At 39.3% G+C, this 18,798-nt stretch overlaps 1 pseudogene; it reads right to left on the bottom strand.

Moving 5' to 3' along the window:
- LOC128089195 (palmitoyltransferase ZDHHC1-like) overlaps positions 1–13,822 on the bottom strand; it is a 60,183-nt pseudogene extending 46,361 nt beyond the window's left edge.
- Positions 13,823–18,798: the final 4,976 nt, after the last annotated feature.

The following is an 18,798-nucleotide window of genomic DNA, read 5'->3' as shown; positions in this document are numbered from 1 at the left end:
TGCTCCGAAAGTAATGTCCCCTGTTTTATAATGCTGGCATATGATGTCAGAGGCAGATGTTGGTGGTACGCTGCTAGAGACTGAACCTTCTGATTGATACTCCACTATATTTTGGTGCCATGAAACAGGTGATAGGAGAGAGGCAGTGTGACAAAACAGTATCTGACATGGAAGTGCATATGAAGCAAAAGTGTGGAATTGAATTTCTCCTTGCATAAAAGATGCAGGCACCCACCGACATCCATCAATGCTTTCTGAACAATTACGGAGACCAAACTGTGCGTGGTGTGTTTCAGCAGTAGTAACAGTAACATGAAAGACAAGCCACGTTCCAGAGGGCCATGCACATTTTTATGATCATGGCATGCAAACTTTTGCTCACTGATGGAGAATATATCCAATTAATGGTTGTGTCTATGTTGAAAAACAGTACTCTTTAGCTTAGATGTTGCTCTACCAAATAGTGCTATTGTGCTGTTTATATCTCTTGTAATTTCCATGGAAATAACTATATCACTTTCAGAGCAACCCATGTAGTTTGCTCTATGACGACACCATTCAGAGATTTTGGATATGTTTTCTGCTACCAGTGGTAATCAATTTCCCACAAAATGTATTGAAAACACTCTTCATAATTACACCCTACCATAGAATGTGAGATTATTTGTACACAAATTCCATTAGTTTTGAAGACATCTTCTGATTTAATTCTGTAATATTTTAAAACCTGAATTTCCATATCAGGTATCTCTATCTGAAATACCTGTTGAAAAACTGCTTGTCTACAAGACTTCTGCACAGTCTCTTCCTTTGAGGAAAAATGTAGATGAGAACCTGAGTTTTGGTTGTATACCCCCTATCTTTTCTTATCAACCCATACACTACATCTTTGCAAGGAAAATCTGCCCAGGTCTTACTCAAGCTGGAGACCTCTATGTACTGGTATTTATAGCAATATTTAAATAACTGCCAATAAAGGGTCACCCTTCATTTGGTATCTTAACATCCAGCAATACAGAATGTTGTAAAAGGAAGATTTATCCCATAATAATAATAATAATCACAAATTCCTGAGGAAATATTACATAAAAAAGCCTTCTCTTTTTCCTTTTTGTTGTCATTGTTGTTGTTCAATTGGATCTAAAGCCAGATATGCCTAGATTTACATCCATCTGTATGGATATATATTTCTAATTGACTATCAGACACATCTGACCCACTCAGGTGATGAATACTAAACAAACATGAGCCAAAGCAACTTCATACCAGGTAACATACTGCGTAGCCTAAATTAGGTGCTTTTTTCAACCATTCACTTTGACAACTTTGTCCTTAACTGATACTTTCTTTTGTATATATCCCATGCTACAAATGTCAGAGAATAGGCTTCCACCTGGTTTTCCTCCCACTAAACTTTCTCCTCAACTAGTTTGCCATGTTTTCCCGTTGTTCTATTTCTTTCCTACTCTCACTTTTCTGTTTCCAAATTGAAACATGCTGAAAATACCAAAAGCAGATTATCCCTCATTTGAAGCTTTTGTGATTCCCCACACCAAAACCATTTTCTCTATGGCTTGTACTAATGGTTAAGTCACACAGAAAAAGATCCAATTTACTGGATATTTTCATGTCTTCCTTCCTGCATCTCTGGCTGCCTAAATTGGATGTCAACTCTGGCTACATCAGTATTTGTGCAGTTAATCATCTCAAAGCAATCTGCACTGCACTGCTGTAACCAACATCAAATATTTTTAATTGTCCATTCTTCCATCATGCAACTTCATGCACAGATTGGTTCTGCCCTGCACTTACCTCCCACTGAGAAATCTCTCTTAGCAGCAAATTGGCTGCCTCACACATTCCGAACTTTCAGCAGGACTATAGATTTTTTAATTAATGTGAACTGAAAGCTGAAGTGACTGGACAAGACACCAAGTTTTCAGGTGAAAGAAAGCCTTCTCATTCAAAACAATGTGTGGTATATTATGCAGAGAGGACTATTCTGTTAGAATAGTTACTTGTTATCAACAGGCAGAAGGGGGGGCTTAGGAGACAGAGGGGAATGGAATCAGATTTCAGTTTGAGGCAGCAGCAGAATCCTTTCCTTGCCTACCGCACCCTACAAAGTGTCTTTATAAACTAGGTATGAGGCTCTGGACTTCATGGACAGGCAAAAGATGAGGTGGACCAAGCTCCACACAGGTTGATTGGGTCACTTAGGGCAAGTCAGCCTACCTGCCTTATCATGATCATGTCAGTCAAGAAAAGAAGATAGGCTGTTATCATAGGTCACTCCCTTCTGAGAATAACAGAGGGTCTGGTATGCTGACTATATTTGACACATAGCTGCGTCCCTTAGTCCCAGGTAAGAGATATTTTTAGGAATCTCACTACTTCAGTGTGGCCCTCAGATTATTATTCATTGTAGTTCTGTCATGTTGGTGGCAAGGAGGTAGCAAAAAGAAGTGCAATGGGAATCAGAAAAGACTTTGTGGCATTTGGGTAATTGGCAAAAGGATCATGGACACAGGTAGTGTTATTGTCTATCTTACTAGCAGGGAACAAGATTGAAAGGAACAAGAAGACTAGCAGATTAATACATGGTTCTGAGGATGGTGTGTCCATCAGAATTTTGGGTTTTAGATCATGGGATGCTCTAAGCAACACCAGGCATGTTGGCACCTGTTGGAATGCACCTTTCTCACATGGGGATTTTGTATTAATGAGGAATTAATGAGGCTGATCAATAGAGCTTTAAGTTAGATGCAAAGAGGGAAATGAATAAAACCAGTCTTCCCAGTGAGATGCTATCGTATGGCACACTGGTATTTAAGGGATGGTTTAATGGGCTTACATCAGGCTGACAGCCAGTCACCAGAAGGGTTTCTCAGGATTTCATTCTAGGGCCAGTTCTTTTCAATATTTCATCAAAGTCTTGAATACAGGATTTACATGTATGCTAAATTAGTTGGTGGATGATGCTAAATTGGGAGAAGTTATTTACTCCCTCGAGTGTAGAGAGGCCTTGCAGAGAGATCTCAACAAATCAGAGGGCTGAGCAATCACCAGACACATGAATTTTAACAAAAGTAAATGCCAGATTCTGCAGACTGGGTGATAAGAGGCTGAAGAACAGCCCCATGGAAAGAGGTATGGGGGAACTGGTTGAACATGAATCAGTAGTGTACCCTGAGAGCCCAAAGGGCCAATTGTACCTTGGGATGCATCAGGTCCAGCACTTGTTGCTGGTTGAGGTAAGGGGTTATCCTTCTCTTGTGCAGCCTCATGTTGATTACTGTGTGCAGTCTTAGGTGTCATGTAGAAAGATGTTATTAGAGAGCATCCAAAGGAGGTCTGTGAAGATGATGGTCTAAAGGGCAAGGTGTATGAGGATTGACTGAGGTCCCTTGGTTTGTTCAGCACAGAGCAGAAGAGACTGAAGGGAAGCTTCATGGCAGCCTAAAGCTCCTCAAGAGGAGACTGAAGGGGCAGTGCTGATTTCTACACTTTGGTGGCAGCAACAGGCAGAAGGACCAGTTTAGCTGCTGCTGTATTCTTGAAGTACTGAGATTCAACTTCTAGTCTAGATTTGGCAATGATTAATTAATAAGTAATTAATTTAATGCTCTGACTTTTAAGGAATAGATATATAATGTAGAAACAAACAAACAAAAAAAAGCTGATAGCAAAAAAATATCTCACCTTCATTGTGTAAACAACAGACTTCTGACAGCATGACAGTGAGATTATATGGGTCTCTTACTTTAAAAATATTATTTATTATGTATCTACAATATGTCATTCTCCCAAACAACCTAAAGCATAGTAGACAGTATGCTGAAACTGAGTTTCCTAAATGATACTGTCTACTTTAAGATGACTCTGCACATTTCCTTGCTTTGCTTGGTTATCAGTCTTCAGATAACTATCTGTGCACATCAGACACATCACCAAATAATGTTTATACTGTAAAAAATGTGTGAGTTGAATTCTAGTTTGCATTTTTTTGCATCCACTTCAATCTCAGAGAAAGAAAAAATATGTATCAGCATAGGAAGTTCCGCACAAACATGCGCAAGAACTTCTTTACAGTGAGGTGACGGAGCACTGGAACAGGCTGCCCAGGGAGGTGGTGGAGTCTCCTTCTCTGGAGATGTTCAAGACCTGCCTGGATGCCTACCTGTGCGACCTGCTGTAGGGAACCTGCTTTGGCAGGGGGGTTGGACTCGATGATCTCTGGAGGTCCCTTCCAACCCCTACAATTCTGTGATTCTGTGATTCTGTGATTCTGTATCAGTAGGAACCTATGAATACATATGTAAATGTTTGAGTTTATTTTGAATTAAATTTGAAATGTTTAAAGATTATATATCTCTTGGAATATTATTTAAAAACAGTTATAGCTTAGCTTATTAATATTATGGAAAAAAAAGCAAAATAAAAAAAACATCTGTAGATAAATTATATTTCGCTACTTGGAAGGTCTATGAAGCACAGTAGAAGTCTTAGGTGTGAAAGTTTAAACTGAAGATATGTAAGTACGTCTTTTAAACAGCACCATTATTTCTGGCACTTTTCATTTAATATTTTGATCTGATGTAGTCTAGATTTATTTGTATGAGACAAATGAGATGCACATATTGTTCCAGGATTGGAGGTGCAGGAATGCCTAAAGACATGTGCCTCTTAGTGTACATCTGTATACGTAGGTGATTGTACTGTGTTTCAGAGAACTTGGACCAACAGAAAAGATCTGGCACATAAGTGACAATAAACCTGCCTGTAATTACTGCACTCTCTCAGCTGGATGTTAGGGATAACTTAGCCTGAGGCAGGAAGTGCACACAAATTGAAAAATGTGAGAGTCCTGTATGAGAGGGTTAAATACCATGTGTAGAAGCAAATGAGAAGAGAAAGGGAGAGAGCTGCGATAACAATGCCAGAAGCTTAAGGTCTGTAGGGCACAGATTAGTCCTGCCATAGTGACAGAGAAATAAAAGTTCCCAAACTACATGTTTCAAAATCAAACTTTCTATTCTCATGGTCAAGGAAGACTTGGGCATAGATGACTGCTGCGACTCAGCACACCCATGCCATGTGGGTAGCAAGGGAAACTGCTGATGCAGATTCCAGGTTTTGAGTCACCACATCCAGGGAGAAAAGCAAAGGAGGCATCTTTGATGAAAGGTGCCTTCTGTGACATATGAATACCAAAGAGTTTCAGTGCACTGTCTTGTTCCTTGCTATTCTTACAATACTACCACACAACTTGGGAGGAAACCCAGAAATCTGTCCTATTTTAAATGCACCTCCCTGTCCACATGTAGCCTTTTAGTAATCCCATTATCCATTCACAGAGGATTGTTTGTAAATGACTGACAACTGAAAGACACTTAGCTGTCTTTCACAAACAATGAATTCTGTATTTACAGGAAAGTGTGGCTCTGTAGCCTTTCTATACAGACACCTCACTGCATCATGGCTGGTTCTGACGCATGGACAGAAGAAGTATCCAAAGGCTGAAGCAAGGGACAGTTTATTTTCACTTTAATTAATAAAAGTTAGAAATTAACAACTAGTAAGAGTCAATTCACACTATACCTATAGCTAGTCACTGCATGACAGGGGGAACAGAAAGTAAAAATTAGTGTTTCCTCTAGAGGTCTTGGCCATAACATCATATTCAAGGACAGCATTGCAGTTGTCTTTTTAGTTATGTGTTCTTGTTTGTCTCCCTGGACAGTGTAGGCTAATCTCATCCTGATAAACATTTGAGCTCTGATTCTGAACAGGAGGGGAAGGAACTTCAAAGGCATTACCAAAATTCCAGGTACAGTAATCTTTACATACATAGTGCTTTCAAGCTTGTGGAGACCTTCTAGTTTAGATTTCTATTGTGTGATGGTGTGATTCATTTCCTATCCAGTGCCATTCTTCATCCTTCTGTCTCCTCTGCATATGTTTAACATTGACTGCTTCTTTTCTTGCTCACATGTAATTCTGCTTCTTTTCTGCTGAAGTACACAACTCTCTCTCTTTTGTTTTTCATATTGCACTGCCCCTTAAACAATCCTCCATGTTATAACCTGGGCTCTATTGATCACATTATATTTCATGGCTGCTATCAGTGATTTTCTACATGCCTGACACCTGTCAGACATTATATGAGGTATGTAACCTTTCTACCAATACAGCTGTGTTCTCTCTTATCTCTGGATTCTGTGCATCTGGACTTTCTCTCTTATTCTTTACTATGGACTGCCCCCATGTACTCAGACAAGAATTTCTTTGTATAAAGCATTAATTTTCTCCAAGCTTTTCATTGGTATTTCCTTAATCTTCCTTAATCTTTCCTTAATCTTAACCTGAGCTGTCCCTATTCTGACCTACTGGTGGGTGTCACCACTCCATCCTAATGCTGATCACACACTTTATAAAATTCACTTAGCAGAAACAGATTCTTAAAACTCAATTCTCACCTAGTCTCCCTTGGCCAGTCAGCACCGATGCTGATGAAGTGCTGCCAGAAAGACACTAGCTTCAGGAGGCTACTCTGCTTCTAGACTTCTGTAGCAACAATAACAAAATGTGTTACTGAGAAGGCATCTTCACACCTAAAACACAGCTTTTCAGAGTTGCACAGCTTTGTTTGTGTGTCCATTGAGTACTGCCAGTTCTTAAATTTCTTACGGGTGTGAAAATATGTCATGGAAAGGGAGCCCCATCTCTCTCTTTGAATTCAGTAGCAGTTATACAGAAATCTGAAAGCAGAATGTGACCCTCATAAGCGTGGGCAATAACTGATACATTCAGTGGTACAAAGGTATAGAAATCAACCCATTATCCAGCACAAGTATGTTTGTGGGTGGACATTTACAAACATTGAAGTGTATTTATCTATAAAAGAAACTTCCAGGTTTTAGCTAAATCGGAAAAGATTGGAAAAGAGGGGTTTTTTGTTTCCCATAAACACATGTCTGCTCGTCTGTATACACTTACGCAGAAATTTCCACTCACTCAACTCTCCAGGGTGTTTGAAAATGTCTGAAGTCTCTTTAAAGAGCAGATTAGCATGTATCCTAAAAGTTAGACTGTAATACTATTTAACTGCTCTATTTTTCCATTATGGGCCTGTCAGTGGGAATATGTTGCCCTATAGTACATGACAAGTGAAAATGCTGGTAACATTGTTTTTCATAGACAGAAAAAATACCAAAGAAGCAATTTCTTAGCTAAAATGTCACCTGTTAGATGTATAGGGCTCACTATATTTTGTTGCCCTGGTAACGAATGGTGTAAAATGACTCCTTTTGCAAAGCTCCATCAGAATGATTGCATCCTGTTTTTTTCCATCATTTTACAAGAGGCTGTTTTCATTCTCCCTTCCTGACCATATTAAGTGTAAAGAGATTGAATTACTGTGCTGTACCCTCTCCATCCGATGTGGATTTAAGAGTTGATATTGATGTACTGAGAACTGCGTTCTTCTTCAAGAAAAAAAGCTACAAATTATAATGAATTTGACTTTTATGTATCGACCGCTCAAGGAGTGAAGTAGTGTTTCTGCACCCAGGGGATAGACACGGCATGATCAGCATTTTTCACTCGAACGAATCCAATTGATAAAGCAATATACTCGGTGTCACTTTGCTTGATCTCCAGGTTTAACAATAGTCATGCTAAAAGTAGATACATTACTCCATAAATTTTCTTCATAAAAAATGTGCTAGCCACTGCTTTATACAGCTGCGCTCTTTCCAACTTTCCACTGAGCAGGGCAGAAAATGATTAACAGAAATACTGCACCAAGAACATGCAAGTGTGGGCATGTGGCCAGTAAGTACTGGAAATACTCATGTATTTACAGCTAGAAAAGCAAATACAGGACCTTTAGGTGGCTAGTGATATCTTTTCTTCACTGTATGTGCACTGTGAGACCAAATACCACCATTTGCACACTGCTGCTTGAAGACGGCATTTTTGGACAGCTGCAGCACCAAGCAAGGAGTTATTACATGAGTATTAAGGGTACATAAGAGCATTTTCAATTCTCTAACAGTATGGTAACCTTAGACCAGTAATAAATTTTCTTGGTTCTACAAATAATTAGTATATGAGTCATTAAGACAAAAATTTCAGCCTCCTCCTGACTGAACAGCTCCAGGTCTCAGTCTTCCCTCAGATGGAAGATGCTCCAAACCTTTAATCATCTCTGTAGCCCTACACTGGGTTCTCTTTCAAACAACCTTGTCTTTTTTTTAACTGAAGAGCACAGAGCTGAACAAATCACTCTAGATGTGGCCTCAGCAGTGCAAAGTAGAGAGGCAGAATCATCTCCCTCAACCTGCTGGCCATACTCTTTTTAATGTGCACCAGGATACCACTGGCCTTCTTGGCTACAAGGACACGCTCTGGCTTATGGTCAACCTGTTGTCCACTAGAACACCCAGGTCTTTCTCTGACAGAGGTCCTCTCCAGCAGGTCAATCCCTAATCTGTATTGATGAATGCAGTTATTCCTCCCCCGGTGCAGGATTCTACACTTGCCCTTACCACATGTTTGTTACTTAAAGTGAATATGTTGTTCCTGCAGAGGATTATGGGCACAATGAAGATTAGCAATGTAACACTCCAATAGTTAATTGAAACCTATGGAACATAAGAATTACACTTTTAGTGTCTAAACCTTTTGTTGTTTTTTTTTGTTGTTGTTGTTGTTTGTTTGTTTTTGTTTTTGTTTTGTCCTGTAAATTGAGCAATGCTTATAAACAACAGCAACAACAAAAACTCTTTAATCCTGGTATGTAACTGATATTTATTTATTTATTTATTTATTTAATGGAGTATATTGTCCATATAAGTATCATTTCAGTTAGAATTGCAATCCAGAAAAAGAGGAAGGGGAAGAAGGTGTATATTTAGTGAGAGTGTAAAAGTTGTCTGTGACATTAAAATAATAAGAAATTGAGAAGATCTATTTTCAGCTGGTTTATTGTGTTCATATGGGACTTAGTCCTGCAGAGAAATTACACAGAACATTTCCTTCCTATTTCTTCTTTCAGAGTTTCAAAGTGCACTTCCTAATTCCTAGTACATAAGAAAATAAAAGTTAAGGACAGACTTTTAATCACTTACGACTATCATGCACCTTGAATTCTGTAATCAGTGAAATATCCTATTCACAGCCATATATAATATTATTTAGGCATCAAAATTCACAGTGGAGAGAAAAATAATCTTAGTTAGACTGCGGTTCACAATACTCTGTTGATGTTCTGGTCCCAAATGGTTTCTCCACCTCCCACCTTTCTTGCTGTTGCTATTTATGATACCCATTGTGGTCATTCAGCTGCTGCAATGTCACCGGGGTGGAGAGCACATGTATACAGAAGACAGAGCTGACTGTGCTGGGTTCTTGAATTTAAGTTTTCTAAGTTTGTAGATCTTCTTTGTACCCCTGCAGTATCTGTAAAGCTGGGGTCAGATTGCTAGACTTTGTTCAGTTACATTTTCTTCCTTGTTCTTAACTGCTTGACATCTTTTGTCACATACTTCCACTACTTTTCATACCTAAGAACTGGCTTGTGTACAGTACATTTTGACATAACTCAGCCATATTTGACAAGCAAGATTAGCCTGGAAAAGTCTCTTCTCAAAGAATGTTTGCTGTTTGCAAAACTTATTTTGAACCTCATAGGCCACTGCTGTTTCTTTTCCCTTCTCCACCTAGAACTGTGTGTTGAGGGTGGCAGACTCTACCTTGAGAAATTAAATGAGTTTTCAGGCCAAGTTTAGCAGTCAGACTCGCTCAAAGACTGCAATTCTGAAACTTTTGCCTGCCAATAGACTTGCTTTTTATCAAAGGGTTTAAGCAAGAAGTTCATTAGATTCTTAAGATGCCTAGGAAATTCCATTTGAAGGACAGATTAAGATTCCCATATGCATAGCAAAGTAAAAGCAACAACAACAAAAACAATAATTCCTAAGAACTAACAAAATGATGTCTGGATTATGAACAGCTGATGTGGTGTTCATCTCCATAGTTTGTTGTTCTCCTCAGAAGCTGTATTTGGTGTAAGTACTGCCATTTAATTTATTATTATTATTATTATTTTTATTCTGCAGTAATGATGGCCTAGACAACAATCTTCTCTCTTTGAGGAAGCTGGTATAAGAGCTTTTTCGTTTTGTGCTCAATCACTGAAAGCATCCCTCATCCATATTTTAGGGAAGTTGAAGGCTGCCACGCATTACTGCCCTGTAAAAATATTTCCTTTGCAGGATTAAGGCACCAGGAGGAGCTGACAAGCATGGAGAGTCCTTTCTGGAACGCGTCACAGCTTGTGGGCTCGGGCGGTCAGCTGAAAAATTTCAGGGTGGCCAGGAGTTTGGAAGGTAGGGCACATATCAGGGAAAGAAATGCTGTGAACGGTTGGAAAAGCAGAAAGAGCAGAGGCACAGTGAGAAATAAAAACCTGGTCTAATCTCCCTCACCTTTGAGATGTTGCTGCTTGTTGCTCTCTTGGCTGAAAGAAGCCTCATCCCTGCCTTCATGGCCCTATTATGAAGGCAGTGATTTATGTTTTGGATTCATGAACACACTATGCTTGTACCAAATTGTACTGCTGCTCTCTTCAGAAGCAAAAAGGCTGACAGCTTCCTTTATGCAGCTCTAGTTTTTTATTTATCATTTTTCCTGGACTAGCTGGGGAGAATGAGGCAGGCAGAAGGATGGAGGGAGAAAGATATTTTTTTCCTCTAGGGTAATTGGACCACCTGCCTGCAATCATCTCTGACCTTTGGATAAATAGAGGACTCCACTTTGCTGTGCTCATGCAGTCCTTCAGTATTCATGAGCATAAGTAAGATTCACTTAAAAAAAAAGGAAATCTCTCTGTTAGGATAATTAAATAGTGACTAGGAGCCCTACCATAACAAAACTCCTCAATGGAGAATGAACTTTGCCTCCTATTTGCCTGCCAAGGGGGAGGGAACGAGTGAATGTGGATAAGTATTCATCATACAAACACACTGACAAATGTAATCTTTCTTCGCTTCTATTCACTGTGATCTTTCACAGTGAGGCAGTACAATTGTCTTTCTGAAACCTCAATCTCCCTCTCTTCCACTCCTTTTTTCCCCTGGAAGGTCATTTTAAAATTTCTTCTGACGGGTTCAGCAGATCTCATCATAAATCATCCTGCGCACACTCGCACACACACACACAGGCACAGCACCTAATCAGGATGTTGCTGGCTAATTTAGCCCCGTTGATTTGATATAACTGGATAGAGTTTTATGACTCTCTGTGATTGTAAATCATGTCTGCACTCATTCACAGCCTAGGAAGGCTGGAGGACCATTACATCTTAATTGGGTAATTTCTTTTTAAATCTCTGCAGGCTGGGTTGCCGCTTCCGCAGCAGTCTGGGCCAGAGCATTGCTTCCAGCGCCTGCCTAACTCTAGAAAATTCTGGGAGTATGTCTCCCACCTATTCCTTCTGATTTTCAAATGTTGTTAAAGAGCCCATAAATGACATCTTTGGGGATGTACAAGGGAGAGTGGAGAGAAGCCTGGTAGCAAGTGGTAAGTTCATATACTGAAGGAGTGTGTGATAGTCCTGCAAAACTGGGGTGGGGGTGGACTGAAAAGTCTAGATGGAGACATTAGTGGAGAATACACACCTGCCTGTGAAAGGTGATTGGAATTAACCTTTGTGCTTTTGTATTCCCAGACTTCGAGAAGATACAGTTCAGTTTTCTATACTGAATGGGCAGTAGTCATAGACATGCACTCCTCTAAGAAAATAATAATACCTGTAGAGAGAGATTCAAAAGAAAATTATTCAACTATTTATACACAGGCACTTACATACATATATATACATATATATATATACATGCACACACACACACACATATATACATACACAGACATTTTCACCTATACATTTCTTTTAACTTTATTTTCCATTGCGTTCAACAAATGTTTGCTAAGAAATAAGCAAAGAAAATCAAGGATTTATTGCAGTTGCTATATCTTAGGTCGTTCTCACAGAAAAGATTTTGCTCCTTCTGTAAATTATGTTTTTGCTTTAAGTATGGCTATGGAATAGTAGGAGGCTATTGACAAACCACATAGGATGTATCTTTTCATTCATACACATCCAGACTAAATCTATTCAAGGCTAATAACAGCCATTATCACTTGTGCTATTACGACTTTTTGGTGGTCTCAGTTCAGTTCCAGCTAGCAAAGGAAGTGCTTTCTACCAAAATGCAGCCATCACACTTTGCACTAGATTGACAGGATAAAGGGCAAGAGGCAGCAGAAGTCAGATGAACTTACTCAATAATGTGGTACCTCAGAGGGAAAGAGGCACATGAGTGGATCATGACCATAAAAAAGCCATGAATCAATTTTACAGACAACTACAGATCAAGCCTGTTCAACCGAAATGTGTCATTACAGCCTTTTCTTTACATTGTTTTAACATTGATTAAGGAAAAAAAAAATGTAAAGTTCTTAAGTATTTTAGATCGCACGACAGAATCTAGCTCTCTGAATGCTTCAAGTTGCATGGCGACAGTGCCAGAAGATAAGCAGGAGAGTGCATGCACTGTTTTTGTAAGAAAAAGGACTGGGGAGTGGGAAATCATGGGTTGTGATTCCCACAACCGCTGAATCTACTCAGTAAATTATTTTTTTCTTTAAAAAGAGCCAGCAATCAGTGCTGATTGAAATACCTTTGAATGTAGTTATAATGAAATTCCATTTCTCGCCCATACAGAGTTGCAACCATTGTTGGTAATGGTCTCCTTCAGAGCAATACAGTTATTGCTGCCTTGGGAGGTACCATGGGAAGCAGAAGCAGGTGATCCCTGAATACAATTTAACAACATGAGTTTTCTGTAGAGTCATATCCTTGGCTCCTCAGCTTGCTTTCTGGATTTGTCTTGGAGAAGGGAGAATAATCTAGGCATGTTCTGCATGAACAATGAAGAAACCACTTGATAAAGTGTATTTTTATTTTCAAAATGACAATTTGCAAGATCATACTTTGTTTTAGATACTGGGTCAGTTTTTAACATATTATGTGGTGGGTCAGATAAAATCTGTTTTTGAATACACTGTGGTTTAAATCTGAATGCAGCTAAGCGCCAGAAAGCCTCTCTTGCTACTCTTCAGCAAGATGGATGACTGGGGATCAGGGAGAAAATGACATGCAAGGGGAAAAAAAAAAAAAAAAGGTTGTAGGTTTAAGATAGGAGCAGCGTAATGAAAGAAAAATTCAAAGGCCACATGGAAACAAAAAGAGAAAAAAAAACTATTCTCTATTTTTCATCACCAAAGGATGTTCAACAACTTCTTAGGAAGCAGTGCCTCAATACATCTAGTGGTTGCTTGGTAAGACAAATGTTTTCATAATGCTTTCAAATGCTTTAATAAGCAAGGAGTCTTCAATCTCAAAATAAAATAAAATTATTATTATTATTATTTTAAAAAAGGAGAGGATGAGAGGGAAGGACTGTGATAGTTTCATGGTAGTTTTGTACCAATAACAGTTCATTTCCAGTATGCCACTTTTTCACAGCCCCTCCTCAGCAGAACAGGGAAAAAATACAACAGAGAAATCTTGAGGGTTGAGATACAGACCAGGAGAACACTTGCCAATTGCTGTCATGTGCAGAGCAGGCACATAGCCGCTCCCTTTCCCTGCTCCACGTGGCTCTCTCCCACTGGATGCCATCCTTTCTGAACTCATCTCACGTGGCCTTTCCAAGGGCTGCGTCTCCCGGCTCTCTGCTCCGACGCGGCCCATCCATCCGCACGGCCCCGTACGGGCGGCCGCTCCCCCAGCTCCACAGCGGGCTGCGGCTCCGCGGGGCTGTTCTGTGGGCCTCTCCTTCAGGCCTCAGCTAAGGCTGCACCGCGGGCTCCTCCGTGTCTGCGTGTGGAGATTGGCTTTGCGGCGGCAGGGAACAGCCTGCTTCTCCCTGGGCCTCCCATGGGCTGCAGGGAGCTGCTGGTCTGCGCCTGGAGCTCCTCCTGTACTCCCTCACCTTGGCGGCTGTTCTCTCACATTTCTCATTCCTGTCTCACAGCTGATGTGGTGCAGCAATTTTTCCATTTCTTAAATCTGCTCTTACCTCACATGGGCCATCTTGGCTCCGCACACAGAGGTCACCCCGGCTGCTCCTCAGCTACCAAAACCATGCAAAACCAGTGCTGCGTGGCGTGACATAACATTAACTTGTGGGTGAATCAGGAAAGAAAAAAAAAGTTCATTGAAGGAACACAGTATTAGAAGCAGACGTTACTCTAATCACTTAAAATTATTTCCTTCATTCAGGGTTGTAAGTAACAGGTGATTTCTGTTGTTACCAGATAGGATAAAAAAAAAGAAAAAAAAAAAAAAGAAAAAAAAAAAAAGGTCCTTTCCTCCTTTAGCTTCAGTTTTAAGCTTGTTGCCTGATAGTGATGTTTCTTGGTTTCCTACATGATTATAAACACAAAAGAGCTTTGAATGACACACAATGAAAGGATATATCTGGCTGTCATGTTTTCAGCCCTGATAACATGAAGTTCTTCCTGCATCAACTCCAAGGCTCACTTCTGTTATTTTAAAGAATACACTAAAGAAAGAAGTTTGCCTGAATCAGTGATCTTTTCTCCCTTTAGAAATGCAGTTACTAAAGAGCAAAAAATCCTGGAAAAAAGATCTGTTTTTCTAGGTTTTTCCAATCATTAGCATGCGCATTTTGGCCTCATACAGTTCTCTTCAGTCTTCCCTCACTGTTTTGAAACAAGGCTCCTTGGTGGACTTTGGTAACATCAGAGCATCTTACTCAGAAGCAGAAGCTGGAATGCTTGTATCCTACAATGGTCTCCTCTCAGTAATGAGGGACTGCAGGGGAAGAACCCACAACCCAGCTAGTCAGCAGAAAGAAAGAGGCATTTATTTGAGATTATTTATCTCATTTCAGTGAAGGCTAAGATAGGTCAAAAGAATTGCCCATTATGTGTGCCACCTTTTCTAAAGGGACTGTAAAAGGAATTTAGAGAACTAGGTCTGGTATAAACATGCACTTTGCAAAAATCTGGAGTTACTGAGGTGAATCCACCAAGGTTTTTGCTGAAAGGTACCAGGTAAAGTCAACAAAAGTGATGTGTCAGAAACTTACCTTGGCAATGCATTGCTTTAAAAACTGTCAGAGTAAATTAGCAGTAGGAACAATTTCACAACAGTAATGTCCTGTCTAAAATACTGTGTACCTTAAAAAACACCATCCCGAACAAAGGACAAATAGAAACTCATGTATTGGTGTGCCCCTATTTTAAACTAGTGTCTGCTTGAGTAATACCTACAGAAAAGCCAGAGCAATTAAGAGTTTCCTGACTTATATTCCTGTGACTTCAGAAAATGTCTTGGCAGCCCCTTTATATTTTAGGGGTATTTTCTTTTTCCCTTTGAGCAGAAGTAGTGAAAGCTGTTTAAATGGCATGTGCATTAACAATTACCATGGGGACCAGGACAGTGATTGTCCTTCATATTTCTACTTCCACCATGCTTAAAAAGAGCTCCAAGGTCCTTCATTTTTGCTTGTGAGACAATGTCCTGCTTGGCCTTGGACAAATACAAAACAAATACTGATGGCTACAGCCTGAAGCAATTTCAAACAGGAAAGGAGCCACACATTTCTAATAATGAAGGTGATTAATGCTTTTGCTAAAACACAAGTTATGCTTGTTAGTTGTAAATTAATAAGATGAAAGCATGTGTAACTAGATGGCATTGAAATGTATGTGGTATACAGGAGATGAAATGAGATGATCTTGTGTTATATCAGAGGTGTGAAACTAAACATTTGGACATGACTTCTGAGAAGATGTTGTACTTCTTTCCTTGACCTCTTTTTTTCTCTGTACAAATGTCTTGCAAAAGTGCATATCCCGCTATTTTCAGTAATAGATTCCGCACCTGATTCTGTATCCAAAGCAGCACAGCAATTGGAAGTGGGTGACATTTATTTTCCATGTTCTTCCTTCAAGAATTGTACCACATGCAGCTGGACTTGATAGTCTTGCCAAATTGCCTATTACTACTTGTTGGTTTTCTTAACACTGAATCAGAGATTCTTGCAGCAGTGCATTGTCTCTCTCAGCATCATCTCCTGAGACACTTAGCCAAGAAGGTTTAGGACATAAGTGGGTAGAAACCCCTTGGCTGTTCTCCATTACTCTCTGATTTGTCATTAATTATGCAAAGATGACTGAGATCCTTGTGCCTTGCGATGCTCAAATCCTGCATTTTTTTTCAGGTCTAAGTGACCCAGAATTCAGATGCCAGGCGTCAATTTCCTGGAAAGGAATGGATGATAATGGAGTTGCATAGCATTGCATTAGATTTCTTCATATTAGGCAATAAAAATAGCAGGCAAAATTTATCCCCTCCATAAAAAGACCCAAAAGGATGATGGCTTTCAGAGTTTGGGGCTTTATCTGTCAAGAACTTTGAGTGAAAAAGGATTAATTTTCTGATCCAGATGTTTTAAGTCTTTCCAGAAGTCATCTTTTTTTTTTTTTTGTCTGCAGTTTTGAAAGAGAAGTAAAGAGTTGCTTGATTTACAATTGACCTTAATGAAAACCAGATAATCTTTTCCCACAACAATCAAGTGAGAAAGAAGAGAAAGCATGGAAGGTGCATATTTGAATGTAAAGTCTTCCTTCAAGATAGCAGAATTTGTGTTTGAGCTACTGGTATCATTTATATTCCATGTATTGTTTAAAGATGAGAGTCATCTTTATGAAGAATTTTTGCTTCTTTTTAGCTTTGTTTCTCAGTTCTCCATGTGGAATGTAAGAAAGAGCTCTTTTATTTATCTTTTTTCCACACACCTGCCTGAAGCTGGTCAAAGCTGAGAAGAGAACCACAGTTCTTAGTTTCGCATAGATGATGTTTTTTCTGACATGTGCCTTCAGCCCAGTGAAACACTGGGCTAGATGTCACTGAATTGGCTCATTTGTTTGCCTAGACTCTGTATTTCCATGAGGTTCTTCTATGTGCAGATCTGAAGATGCAGTCCTGAATTTCTAGCTAGTAAGAATACAATCCTTCAAATTAATTGATCTCATTTCCTGCCAGACTTCTGTGCTTATTAGCCAGTGTGATGCCAGCTGTAGTTCCTTAAGTACATCAGAAACAAAGGGCTATTATTTCTGGCTAAATTCCAGTAGGCTCATTACCTACTGCTTCTTTTTAAAATTCCCCCTGCAATTACATCCAATAAGATTGTCCTTAAAAAAATAATGTTGTTATTATTTCTTTGTTGTACTGGTTTATGTATAGATGTGCCATCTTCTGCACCAGAAGTGGCTGCATTTCAGCAACAAAGAAATTCAGCTCTCTATTTTTAATTTTCAAAACCATTTTGAGTTTTGCTGCTGAAATTACCTATAATTACTATCCTCTGTGTATAATGTCTGCCCCATGTTTTGCACTACTTAAATGAAAGATGTCTTTAAATGAAAAAGGTCGCTAGGTACAACATTTAGAATGAAGAGCCTTTTAGATAAGAGTAGCAAGCAAGTTTCTTAGCAGGCAAATTGACCTCTCCACGAGAACTAGTAGTCAGTACAGTGTGTCCCAAAAGAAGACATCCTTCCTTTGCAACACATGGATTTATTTCCACCTAATAGAAGATATTTTTAAGTGAAATTTAGCATAATGCCTGAATTAGATTTTGCAAGAATGAGGAACGCCATGTTTAATCATATTGCTTCAGGCATGATGGATGCTACTTTGTGCAACATTATTTTCTTGAGCTTCATGGACTGTGTACAGGCACACAATGTAATCTATAATTGAAGTAAACCATGTGAATGAGTTTGTTATGAGGCTAATATGGTAATGAGTATAATCTAGGAATTTGCTGGGGAAAAAAAAATACAACACAGCATAGGAATATATTTCTTGCCTTTTTGGTGAGTCGAGGATAAAATAAAAAAAAAAAAAAAAAAAAAAAAAGAAAAAGAGGGGAGGAATCCTCATTAAGTATGTTTTTGAGTTGGATAGCGTTCCCTCACTCCTTCCTTCAGACAATTTGCTCGCAGCCACTTAGTTTGCAGTCGTGGTGCTCGAGGTTGAACTGGCCGGAGCTCTTTGTCGAGAGGCAGCAGAGGGCAGTGCAGAGCTAAGGCTGGCTCTGCAACCTGAGCCGTGGTAGTAAATTTTCCTAGTTATTAAATAAAATCATAGGGCTAATTTAGCCTCTGAGGAAATTAAACTGCTAATTACATGTATATAAACCACATAAAATGGGCCCAGTTGTTGCATCGAAAGGAAAAAAAAAAAATAACCCAACTTCACTTCTTGTATTTAAAATATGTAATTATGGCAAGGGGCAGGAGTTTGAGGAGATTTTGTAAGGGTTGTAAGGTATTGTATGGCTGTTTGTATGTATGTGTGTGTGTGCGTGCGTGCGTTTATAAGATTGAGTGTCTGTATGAGAGAGCAATCTAACCATTTCCACAGCCCATCTCCTGCTGAGTAAACAATAGTGCTTTTTTCTCTTTCATTTATCCAAGCCAATGTCTTTATAAATGCTGGATAATATGCCCTTGGGTAACATAAGGGCAAAGCTCTAATTGAATCAGGTCAAGACTCCACACATTATCTCTGATAGCACTTTTTAAAATGTAGCTTCCACTGTCAGATCATCTGCCTCAGAATCACTCTATTGGAGGTAATTCTGACGTTAAGAAATTAACACTGGGGATCTTATAAATATACAGTTG

Source organism: Tympanuchus pallidicinctus, unplaced genomic scaffold (genome assembly GCF_026119805.1).
Source record: "Tympanuchus pallidicinctus isolate F22 unplaced genomic scaffold, pur_lepc_1.0 scaffold4, whole genome shotgun sequence".
Classification (NCBI taxonomy): domain Eukaryota; kingdom Metazoa; phylum Chordata; class Aves; order Galliformes; family Phasianidae; genus Tympanuchus; species Tympanuchus pallidicinctus.
The sequence above is the reverse complement of the archived record's forward strand: the minus strand, read 5'-3'. Positions and strand labels throughout refer to the sequence as shown.